The sequence below is a fragment of the Canis lupus genome, chromosome 7 (genome assembly GCF_048164855.1).
Source record: "Canis lupus baileyi chromosome 7, mCanLup2.hap1, whole genome shotgun sequence".
Classification (NCBI taxonomy): Eukaryota; Metazoa; Chordata; class Mammalia; order Carnivora; family Canidae; genus Canis; species Canis lupus.
In genome coordinates this window covers 45,351,991-45,364,511 of record NC_132844.1, presented here as the reverse complement: position 1 = coordinate 45,364,511, position 12,521 = coordinate 45,351,991, and the positions used below count along the sequence as shown (strand labels likewise).

Below are 12,521 nucleotides of genomic sequence, written 5' to 3'. Positions count from 1 at the left end.
TAGTATTGCTCATAAATACCAGTAAAGTTAAATAATTTTATCATTTACAGATTTACCTTATCTTCCAAGAGTTGCTCCTCGCTAAATACATTGAACTATGGTATTCATTATAAGACATTTAAACAGTATGGAAGAAAGTAAAGTAAAACAATGAAATTTCATTGTTCGGTCTCCTCTAACCATTGTTAGCACTTTATTGAACATGTAGCCAGACTTTACTTTCTGATGCACATATACTTGATGTGTGTGTATATCTAGTACTTGGTTTATTTCACATAAAAGAAACCATATTATATACAAACTATGCATAATACATTTACTTTCGGGACATGTGGATGGCTCAGTCAGTTAAATGTCTGACTCTTGGTTTTGGCTCAAGTCATAATTACAGGGTCATGAGATCAAGCCCTTTTCATCAAGCTCCATGCTCAGTGAGGAGACAGATTCTTTTTCTCCCTCTCCTTCTGCCCTTCCCCCTGCTTGAACTTGTGTTTTAATTCTCTCTCAAATAAATAAATCTTTTAAAAAGTAAGGTACTTACTTTTTTCACTCAACAATCTATCTTAATGAGACTCTGATGTTAGCATATTTTGCCTATTGCTTCTTCTAAACACTTACACAGTATTTTAAAAAATAAATTATCTTTAGGGGGCCTAGGTTGCTCAGTGGTTGAGCATCTGCCTTTGGCTCAGGTCCTGATCCTGGGCTCCCTGCTGGGAGCCTGCTTCTCCCTCTGCCTCTGTCTCTGCCCCTCTCTCTCTGGGTCTCTCATGAATAAATAAATAAAATCTTAAAAAAAATCCTTAGAGAAGTTTTAGATTTACAGGAAAACTGAGCAGAAAGTACAGTTGTTTCCATATACTTCCCTGCCCCTAACTCCATATTTATATATATATTAATAATACATATATATATAACCTTTTCACTATCAACATTCTGCTATGGGGTTGTACAGTGTACAATTGATGAACCTATATTGACATATCATTATCCAAAGTCCATGGCTTACATTAAGGGTAATTTTCATTGTACATTCTATGGATTGTGACAAATGTATAATGACACGTATCTACCATTGCAGTATCATACAGAATAGTTTTACTCTCCTAAAAGTCCTCTGTGCCTCACCCATTTGTCCTTCCTTTTTCCTCCCCAAACCTTGGTAATCACCAATATTTTTACTGTCTTCATAGTTTTGCCTTTTCCAGTATGTCATATAGTTGGAATCATATAGCATGTAGCTCTTTTAGTTTGGCTTTTCTTCAGTTAGTAAAATGCATTTTAAGGTTCCTCCATGTATTCATGTCTCATTTCTTCATAGCTCATTTCTTTTAGTGTTGATTAATAGACCATTGGATGGATGTACCACGGCTAATTTATTCATTTATCTACTGAAAGATATCCTGGTTGTTTCCTAGTTTTGGCAATTAAGAAGCAAGATGTCCTAAACATCTTTCCAATTGTCCAATTCTCTTCCAAAGTGGCTATACCATTTCACATTCCCATCAGCAATGAAAAAGAGTTCCTGCTGCTCTACACCCTGGTCAGCATTTGGAGTTGTCAGTGTTTTGGATTTTAGCCTAAAATGGTGTGTAGTGGTATGATATGTTAGATGTTGATATGTCCTAAAGAGAAATATCTAGGTGTGTGCATGTAGAGTCAAGGAAAATGATATATTTGAATTAAGACCCCACAGAAGTGAATAAATGACCATTCACAAAGGTGAATGCAAGGCCCATGAGGTGGGAAGTTTCTTTCCATGAACAAGGTCCAGGAAGAAGGGCAATGTGACTGGAGGGGCAAAAAAAAAAGTGGAAAGAGAGGTCAGAGAGGTTATGAGGCCAGATCACATTGTCAAGAATTGTGATGTATTTGAGATTTTACCTACCGGTAAGGTAATAAGAGACTGCCACATTTCATAGATAATTACAGAAAACATGAAATACCTGGGTCAGAGACAAAGGACAGTTTATGACTCATAGCAAGTAACAAGAGTTACCATAAATTGTCAGTTCCAGGAACCCCTATTCTCTTACAAAAATGTGAGAGGACCAAGTGATTACTGTGTGTTGCTTAGAGAGGAAATCTTGAGTTTAGAGGTCTAAGTCTTTTTTAATGGACAGGGAGCATGCCTGCTCTTGCTCTGAAGGAAGACATTATTTCTGTCTTCTAAAGCAGGAAACAAACTGGCTCTTTGCTTCAAAGTTAGTTATCAGTGGTGAGATGGGTCTACATTGTGTATTCTTCATGTGCACAGAATCATTTTATGCAAAGATTTGTGGTATTTCTGTATTTCTGCAAAGATTAAGTGATTTGAGGCTGGCCATGCAGAAACATCAGATGGATCTGAGTGAAAGGTCATCCTGCAGAATACTGTCAAGGATATGGAAAACAGGTAAAATAGAGAAACTGTTCCAGACTGAAGGAGTCTGAAGAGACAGGACAACCAAATGCAACATACATCCCTGGAGGGCATTCTGGTTCTAAATGAATAAACACATGTTGGGGCAGTTGAAGACATTTGAATCTGGTCTGTGAGTTGGATGGTAGTGTTGTACCAACATTAATTTCCTGATCTGGAGGTTTGTGTGCTGATTATTTAAGAGAATAGCCTTTCGCCTTTCGTTTGGGGGAAATAACCACAAGGATGTTTAAGAATGATGGGGCATCACATCTTTAGATTGCTCTTAAGTGGTTCAGAAAAAGACTAATAATGACAAAAGTGTGTGTGTGTGACAGTGAAGAAAATGAAATGATATAGTTGGGGAGAGTATGGGAGAAGGAGATATAGGAATGCTTTTTATTATAGCAACTTTTCTATAAATTTAGAATTATTTAAAAGTAATTATTAAAAATTATTTTCCTTACTGTTTTTATTATACACCTCTTTTTATAAGCACTTTCAACACTTAAACTACCTTTGTGTTTTTTGAACAAAATGATTTTTTAAACATCTCAAAAATAAGATCAGATACAGTAACTAAAAAACCAAACCAAACCAAAACTCTCAAAGGTGAAGATTAAACTGATCATCATAAGATCTAGTGCTACCTATTACTGATAGGGGTGATTAGCTTGTTTTTCCTCTGAATTATAGCTTTGCAAGAATCTGTAAATGTTTATATAATATCATTCTCTTGGTATTTATTGAGGCTTGTCTTATGGCCTAGAACATAGATAATATTTGTAAATGTTTCATATGTTTTTGACAAGAATGTGTATCAGGAAGTGCTGTGTTCTTTATGTTCCTATAGCTAAGAGCTATAGGAATCTTCATGAATTTGGGAAAAGTCTAGATTTTTCAGTGACACTACAAAGTTTTTCCAACAGCGAGTCATCTTACCAGATTAATGAAGAAGGAAACACCAACACCCCTCTTCTTGGATAAATAATCTACTGGGTTCTGGCCAACAGCTTCAGGGATGGTCAGTGTAAGGAGCAGTTACAGAAGGAATAGTTTTTTGAGAGGAATAATAGCTAATGATTCAAGTGATTTTCCAAATTATACACACTTCAATCATGGCCATCACTTTTATGACCTTGTTAATTATAAATAGGATTCTCTGCGAAATTAGTAATATTAATATTTACCACTGTTTAACAACTGTGTCATTGATTGGCACCAGGCTAGCGCAAGCTGGTAAAAAAGAAAGTAGAATGGGCTATTTAGTGAAGTAAGAATCCTTGGATTGCAATGATGCACCATCTAATTTAGGGAATCCATAGATTTCTAAAACGAGCCATATTTTAAAGAAACTACCAAGCTATTTTCTAGACTGGTTGTACAAGTTTACATCTAATTTCTCTACATTCTCACCAGCATTTGATATTGTCTCTATTTTTTAAGTTTTAGCTTTTCCAGTAGGTGTATAGTGGTATCTCATTGTCCATAAACTCTTTTTAGATTAGTGGGTATATGAAATTTTTTGTTTTCTGCCTTGAGGCCTTAGTAGAAGCAGACAATCAGAAAAGTCAAATCTCATTGCAGAGTGATTCAAATAACCTCTAACTCAATACTTTTCTAATAAACACATTTATGCTCACAGATTCTCTGCGAATAATCTTTAAATAATTTTAAAATATTGACTCCCAGAGGAAGAAAAGAATGTACAAAATTAAAACAATATTAAGCCAATCTAGAATTACCAGTTTAATCAAATTATTGCATATTCTTTTAAAAATGAATTATTTTTATCCTCTTGTTTGGAAGTAATTTTTAATTTATAAAAAATTGAAAAAATAAAATTACTCTAAAGAGTATTGTACCCATATTTGTCTTGCTAGTCTTAAACCCCTTTACTGAGCTCTATCTAGCTATCTATATATTTTTTTTCTGAATCATTTGAGGATAAGTTCCATACATCATGGTTCTTTGCACCTAACAACTTACAGATATTCTCTTTATATAAAACCACAGTACAGTTATTACTAAATGTGATGTTAATACTATACTTTTGTCTGACATTCATATTCCAGTATTTTTAGTTGACTAAACATCCTTTACAATATTTTCCCCTGGAGTGTGAAATTACATCTAAACTGAGATGTTGCACTGAGTTTTCATTTTTATTTTTTAAAAGATTTTGTTTATTTTTTTGAGAAAAAGAGAGAGCATGAGCATGGGGAGGGGCAGAGGAAAAGGGACAAGCAGACTCCCTGCTGAGCAGGAAGCCCAACTTGGGGCTCAATCCCAGGACCCTGAGATCATGACCTCAGCCAAAGTCAGACACCTAACTGACTGAGCCACCCAAGCACCCTATCATGTCTCTTTAAAGGTCTTTTAACCTAGAACATTCCACAGCCTTTCATTGTCTTTATGACCTTGACATTTTTTGAGATTTAAATTCAAGTTAGCTAACATAGAGTGCAGTATTGGTTTCAAGTGTAGAATTTAGTGATTCATCACTTACATAAAATGCCCAGTGCTTATCCCGAGTGCCCTCCTTAATGCCCATCACCCATTTAGCCCATCCCCAATGCCCTCCCCTCCAGCAACACTCACTTTTTTCTCTATAGTTAAGAGTCTCTTATGGTTTGCCTCCCTCTCTGTTTTTATCTTATTTTATTTTTTCCTTCCCTTCCTATACGTTCATCTGTTTTGTTTCTTAAATTTCACATATGAGTAAAATCAAATATGTAACTTTCTCTGACTGACTTATTTTGCTTAGCATAATACCCTCTAGTTTCTACCCACATTGTTGCAAATGGCAGGATTTTGTTCTCTTTGATGTCTGAGTTCATTTTTGCTTTGTTTCCCTTGCCTCTGGAGATGTGTCTGATAAGAAATTGCTATGGCCAAGGTCAAAGAAGTTACTGCCTATTTTCTCCTTAGGATTTTGATGCTTTCCTGTCTTACATTTTGGTCTTTCATCCATTTTGAATTTATTTTTGTATATAGTGTAAGAAGGTGGCCCCGTTTTGTTCTGCATATTGCTGTCCAGTTTTCTCAACACTGTTTGTTGAAGAGGCTTTTTTTCCATTGAATATCTTTCCTGCTTTGTCAAAGATTAGTTGACCATATAGTTGTGGGTCCATTTCTGGGTTCTCTGTTCTGTCGCTTTGATCTATTTGTCTGTTTTTGTGCCAGCACCATACTGTTTTGATGATTATAGCCTTGTAATACAGCTTGAAGTCCAGAATTGTGATGCCTCCAGCTTTGGTTTTCTTTTTCAACACGACTTTGGCTCTTCAGCATCTTTTCTGGTTCCATACAAATTTTAGGATTGTTTGTTCTAGTTCTGTGAAAAATGCTGGTGTTATTTTGATCAGGATTGCATTGAATGTATAGATTGCTTTCGGTAGTATAAACGTTTTTATTTGCACTTCCAATCCATGAGCATTTATTTCTTTGTGTGATCTTCAATTTCTTTCATAAGTGTTCTATAGTTTTCAACATGCAGATCTTTTACCTCTTTGGTTAGGTTTATTCCTAGGTATCTTACAGTTCTTGGTGTAATTGTAAATGGGATCGATTCATTGATTTCTCTTTCTGTGGCTTCATTAATGATGTATAGAAATGCAACAGATTTTCTATACGTTAATTTTATATCCTGAGACTTAGCTGAATTCCTGTGTCAGTTCTAGCAATTTTTTTGGTGAGGTCTTTTGGGTTTTCTGCATAGAGTATTATGTCATCTGCAAAGAGTTTGTTTGACTTTTTCCTTGCCAATTTGGATACCTTTTATTCTTTTTGTTGTCTGATTGCTGAGGCTAGGACTTCCAGTACTATGTTGAACAATGGTGGTGAGAGTGGACATCCCTGTTACGTTCTTGACTTTAGGGGAAAAGCTCACAGTTTTTCCCATTGGGGATGATGAGCTGTGGGTCTTTCATTTATAGTCTCTATGATGTTGATGTATGCTTTTTCTATCCCTACTTTCTTGAGGGTCTTTTTGCAAATAAGGATGCTGTATTTTGTCAAATGCTTCTTAAGCAACAGTTGGGAGATCATATGGTTTTTTATCCTTTCTTTTATTAGTGTGGTGTATCATGTAGATTGCAAGTATTGAACCACTCCTGCAGCCCAGGAATAAATCTCACTTAATCATGGTGAATAATCCTCTTAATGTAATGTTGGATTCAATTAGCTAGTATCTTGTGGAGAATTTTTGCATTCATATTCATCAGGGATATTGGTTTGTAATTCTTTTTAGTGGGGTCTTTGTCTGGTTTTGGAATCAAGGTAATGTTGGCCTTGTAGAAGAATTTGGAAGTTTTCATTTCTGTTTTTCTGGAACAGCTTCAGAAATATAGGTATTAGTTCTTCTTTAAATGTATGATAGAATTCCATGGGAAGCCATTGGGGACTGGACTCTCGTTTGACAGCAGTTTTTTTATTATTGTTTGATTCAATTTCTTTGCTGGTTATAGGTCTGTTCAAATTTTCTACATCTTCTTATAAGGTGTTAGATGTGATCTCTCTTCTTTCATTTGTGATTTTATTTATTTGGATCCTTTCTCTTTTCTTTTCGATAAGTCTGGCTAAGGGTTTATCAATTTTGTTAATTCTGTCAAAGAACCAGCTGTTAGTTTCATTGATCTGTTCTATTTTTTTTATTTGTATATAATTTATTTCTGCTTTAATCTTAATTAGTTTCCCTTCTTGGGCTGGTCTTAGGCTTTTTTTGCTGTTCTTTTTCCAGCTCCTTTAGGTGTAAGGTTAAGTCATGTATTTGAGACTTTTCTTGCTTCTTAAGAAGGCCTGTATTGCTATATACTTCCCTCTTTTGACCACCTTTGCTGCATCTAAAAGGTTCTGAACTGTCATGTTTCCATTTTCATTTTTTTCCATGTATTTTTAAATTTCTTCTTTAATTTTCTGGTTAACCCATTCATTTTTTAGTAGGATGTTCTTTAACTTTCATGTGTTTGTGGTCTTTCCAAATTTTTTCTTGTGATTGGCTTCAAGTTTCATAGCGTTGTGGTCTGAAAACATGCATGGTATGATCTCAGTTTTTTTTGTACTGGTTGAGGTGATTTGTAACTCAGTATGTGATCAGTTCTGGAGAATGTTTCATGTTCACTCAAAAAAGAATGTATATTTTGCTGCTTTAGGATAAAATACTCAATATATGTGTTAAGTACATTTGATCCAATGTGTTATTCAAAGCCATTGTTGCCTTGTTGATATCCTGCTTAGATTATCTGTCCATGCTGTGAGTGGTGTGTTAAAGTCCCCTACTATTATGGTATTATTATCAATGAGTTTTTTAAAAGTTTGTTATTAATGGATTTTTATATTTGGCTACTCCCAAGTTGAGGGAGTAAATATTTACAATTGTTAGATCCTCTTGGATAGATCCTTTATTATGATATGGTGCCCGTTTTAAAAATCTCTTATTACAGTCTTTGGTTTAAAATCTAGTCTGATATAAGTATGGCTACTCAAGTTTTATTTTGATGTCCATTAGCATGATAGATGGTTTTCCACCCCTTCACTTTCAATCTGGAGGTGTCTATGGGTCTAAAATGAGTCTCTTGTAAACAGGGTCTTGTTTTTTAATCCATTCTTATACCCTGTGTCTTTTGATTGGAGCATTTAGTCCAGAGTAATTATTGATAGATATGAATTTAGTGCCACTGTATTACCTATAAAATTGTTGTTCCTGTAGATTGTCTCTGTTCCTTTCGTAGTCTTTGTTGCTTTTGGTCTCTCGCTCTCAAAGGGTCCCCTTTAATTTTTCTTGCAGAGCTGGTTTAGTGTTCATAAACTTAGTTTTTGTTTGTTTTGGAAACTCTTTATCTCTCCTTCCATTCTGAATGACAGCCTTGCTGGATAAAGTATTCTTAGTTGCATATTATTTCCATTTAGCACATTGAGTATATCATGCCACTTTCTTCTGACCAGTCAAGTTTCTGTGGACAGCTCTGCTGCCAACCTTATGTGTCTACCCTTGTTAGGTTAAGGACCTTTTGTCCCTAGCTGCTTTCAGAATTCTCTTTTTATCTTTGTATTTTGCAAATTTCACTATGATATGTCTTGGTGCTGATCTGTTTTTGTTTATTTTGAGGGGAGTTCTCTGTGCTTCTTGTACTTAAATGCCTGTTTCCTTCACCAGATTAGAGAGCTTCTCAGCTATATTTTATTCAAATACATCTTCTGTCCCGTTACCTGCTCTTCTTCTGGGATTCCTATGGTAAACAGATATTATTGTACTTTGTGTAATCGCTGAGTTCCCTAAGTCTATATTCATGATCTAATAGTTTTCTTTCCTTCTTTTTAGCTTTATTATTTCCCATAATTTTATTTTCTATATTACCTATTCATTCCTCTGCTTCTTCCATCCTTGTCGTAATTCCATCCAGTCGGTTTTGCATCTCAGCTATAGCACTTGTTATTTCAGCCTGAGTCGTTTTTAGGTCTTTTATCTCTGTAGCCAGGGTTTCTCTTGTGTCTTCTATGCTTTTTTGCACCCCAGCTAGTATTCTTATAACTGCCCTAAATTCTTGTTCAGATATATTGTTTATATCTATTTAAGCAAATACCTGGCTGTGATTTTTTCTTAATCTTTCTTTTGGGGAGAATTCCTCCATCTTGTCATTATGTCTAGGCTTCTGTCTTTTGAGTGTTATGAAAGCTTGTTATGTTTCCTGTTCTTGAGAGTAATACTATATTAAGTAGGAGTCATAACACTATCCAGGGCCTGGTGCTTCAGGAAGTGTTCCTGGTGTATGCCTGTGCACCATGCTGTTGTGTTTTGGCTACTCTTTCCCACAAGTCAGTCCTCTGCAGAGTTCCTTCTGGCTCACAGTGATAAGTGTTTGTACCTTTAACTAGGTATGCTTAAGATAAAGCTGATTTTAACCCCCCCCAAAAGACAATGCCCCCATAACCAAAAAACCTGATCCAAGAAGAAAGGAAAAGCAATAAGCAAGCAAGCAAACTATCAGCCTGATTCCAAAGGAAAAAAAAACAAACAAAAAACAAAAAAAACCACACAGAAAAAAATTTAAAAAAAGGAAAGCCTGGTCCTAGTTTCGCCAGAACTGAAGCTGACACTTTGGAGCACTATATTATCAGTAGACTTGGTACAGATCAGGGCCTCTGTTGGTCTTCTGAGGGAGAGGTTGCTGCACTGCTTCACAGTCACACCTACACTAGTAAAGATGACCCAGCTGGGAGTCAGGAGGGTGGAGTTTGGTGTGACTCCAGCCTCCACTGGAGGTGCTTTGTTTCTCTCTGAAGTCCAACCATGCTGGTGTGCTGGGATAAGGGCGGGGAGGGAGTAGTGGGTGGAGGATGGCATCACCCCACCTCTTGTCCCTGGGAAGGGGAACCTGTGGCCACCACTATTCAAGAGGCCTTCATGGAAAAGTGGACAAATCTCCCCTCCTGTGTTCTAGGCTTTTTTTCAGATCCCTGCCCTCAACCTGTCGATGACTGGGCCTTTAGCATACCCGGCAATATAGTTCTCCAGTGTTTTCTCTAGCCAGTGGCTGAGATTCAAAACTGTAGATCTTAAAGGACCCAGCAAGGTATGGGCCTGTTCTTCAACCCCAGAGGACAGCCTCATTGTTCTGTCCCAGAAAAGTAGTCATCACCTGTGTAGGTTCCAAGAGTCTATAGTGAAAAGCTGTAACCAGTTATAAGCTCTCTTATGTGCACCTCTTTCCTCTGCTGTTGAATGGCCACTCAATAGTGCCATGGAGAGGCAATATACCCTCTTCCAAATGTGCTCCATTTAGGGGAATGTTCTCTCCCAGTGTGATCCAGGGAATCCCGACACCATGGAGTCTTGCACAAACCTTACACACTGCTGTCCCACTCTCTCCCTCTCTTCCTGATTCCTCTCCATGAAAAGTGCTTCTTCCCCTGCATGGCACTGTAGCTTTCCTCTCCCCCAATTCACATCTCCAAACCTGCATCTTCAATGTTCTCTGTCCAATTGTGCAGATTGTTTTCTTAATCCTCAGATTATTTTTCCTAGTTGTTCAGAATGATTTGATGTTGATCTAGCTATGTTTGAGGGACAAGGAAAGCCCAGGGTCTCTCTACTATTCCACCATTTTTACTTCTCCCTATGACCTTGACATTTTTGAATATTTTCCTCCTCTTATTTTTTTTTAAAGACTTATTTATTTATTTAAGAGAGAGAGTGAGAGAAAGACAGAGAAAGAGAAAGAGCACTCGCATGGGGAGAGGGGCAAAGGGAGAGGGAGAGAATCTCCCCCTGAGCAGGGAGCCTGACATGGGGCTCGATCCCATGACCCTGAGATCATGACCTGAGCTGAAACCAAGAGTCAGATACTCAACTGACTGGTCATGCAGGTACTCCCCTCTGTTTTTTTGAAATGAATCATTTTGGGTTTGACTGATTACTTAATAATTAGATTCAGGTTATGCATTCTTGGCTGAAATAATTCATAGATGATGATGGATTTTTCTCAGGGTATATCACATATGGAGGCACATGATATCTATCTGTCCCTCACTGGTGAAGTTAACTTTGATCACCTTGGTCAAGGTGTTGACTGATTTTTTTCTACCATATAATATTCCATTGTATAATTGTGGCTTTATTTTTTCTTGCAATTCATATGTAGTGTGGGGAGATAGTGTAAGACCATGTATATCTGCTATTCATCAAAACTACCCCCTAGATTTAATATCCCCTGATGATTCTAGCCTGAGTGCGTCTTTACTTGGATGCAAAATGATAGTTTTCCAGCCCTACCAGTCTCTCCACAATTATGGCCTGGATACTGTAGCTTCTCAACTGGCCTCTAGAATTCTCAAAGAGGCATGATGGTCCATTTGTTGTTGTTTACTTGGTGTCTGTTGGGAGAAGGAGAATTTGTAACTTCCTATTCTGCCATCTTATTAACCTACATCTCTGCTTTTAATGCATAAATTTCCTAAAGCTCTGCAAAACTCCCCTCATTTATTAAAAATTTTATCACCTCTCTATCTTGGATGTAGCAACTTCATTTTTAAAATTTTGCTTTATTTTTTAAATTTTTATTTATTTGAGAGAAAGAGAGAGAGAGAGCAAGCGCACAAGCAGGGAGAGGGGCAGAAGCAGAAGGAGAGGGAGAAGCAGACTCCCCATTGAGCAGGGAGCCTGACATGGGCCTAAATCTTAGGACCTTCAGATCATGACCTGAGCCAAAGGCAGAATCTTAACTGACTAAGCCTTATAGGTGCCACCTCCTTTTTAAAAACATACCTCTAATCACTTTAAATTGAGTAAGTCCCATTGAAGGTTATTTTACTACAAAATGTTTCTGTTCTTAGTGGTGACCTGAAGATTTCTAAGATACGTTAATTCCCAGAACACTTTATCATGATGCTCTCAGAGCATAGTTTACCTAGTAAATAGATAGTTCTCAATCTCCATATCCTATAAGCCTATGAAGTTAAACAGATGTTTCTCACTGATTTACATCTGCTGTGTTCTCAGCAAATAGATTCAGGGCTCTCCATGTTATACTTTCAATTTCATTATGTTTAATGCAAAATATTTTGATTTTAGCCACAGTTTTTCTACTGTACCATAGCTATGTTCTATTCAGTTAGTAAAGACAACAAAATAAAAATAATTTAAGACTTTTTATAGTATTTATTAATCTATTATTTACCTCTTAGGTCTATGGGTAAGTGCATATGACTTCAGTGTAGCTTCTTAACTTGTTATAATCTAATGGATAGAGGTAACTTTTTTCCATCCTTAACTATGTGAAATCTTAAGTATTTACCTGTCCATATCAACTTAAGCAGCTGGACAAATTTTAGGTTAATTATACACCTTGTTATTATAGCAAAAATGGAAGCTAAACATCCTTTCTCTTTGCTGGATCATTACTAGAGTCTTATGGGAGTGGTATGAATGAGCAATTGAACCTGTTGGCTAATTGCTAACAGAAGGAATGGTTAAGTATCAATTACTAAAAAAGTAAAATCATTCCTTTAGGCAGACTTTCTTTAGCACCCATATGGATAATGCTGAATAACACTATTTAATTGTTTAACTCATTTAGTTATTTGAATGGCGATTTGGTTCTAAATGATCTTTGGAGGCCCA

The 12,521-nt window shown here is 36.5% G+C and overlaps 1 protein-coding gene across 1 annotated transcript in view; it reads right to left on the bottom strand.

The window, feature by feature from the left end:
- EYS (eyes shut homolog) overlaps positions 1-12,521 on the bottom strand; it is a 1,513,100-nt gene that overhangs the window by 8,137 nt on the left and 1,492,442 nt on the right. The gene's annotated exons all lie outside the window — the stretch shown is intronic.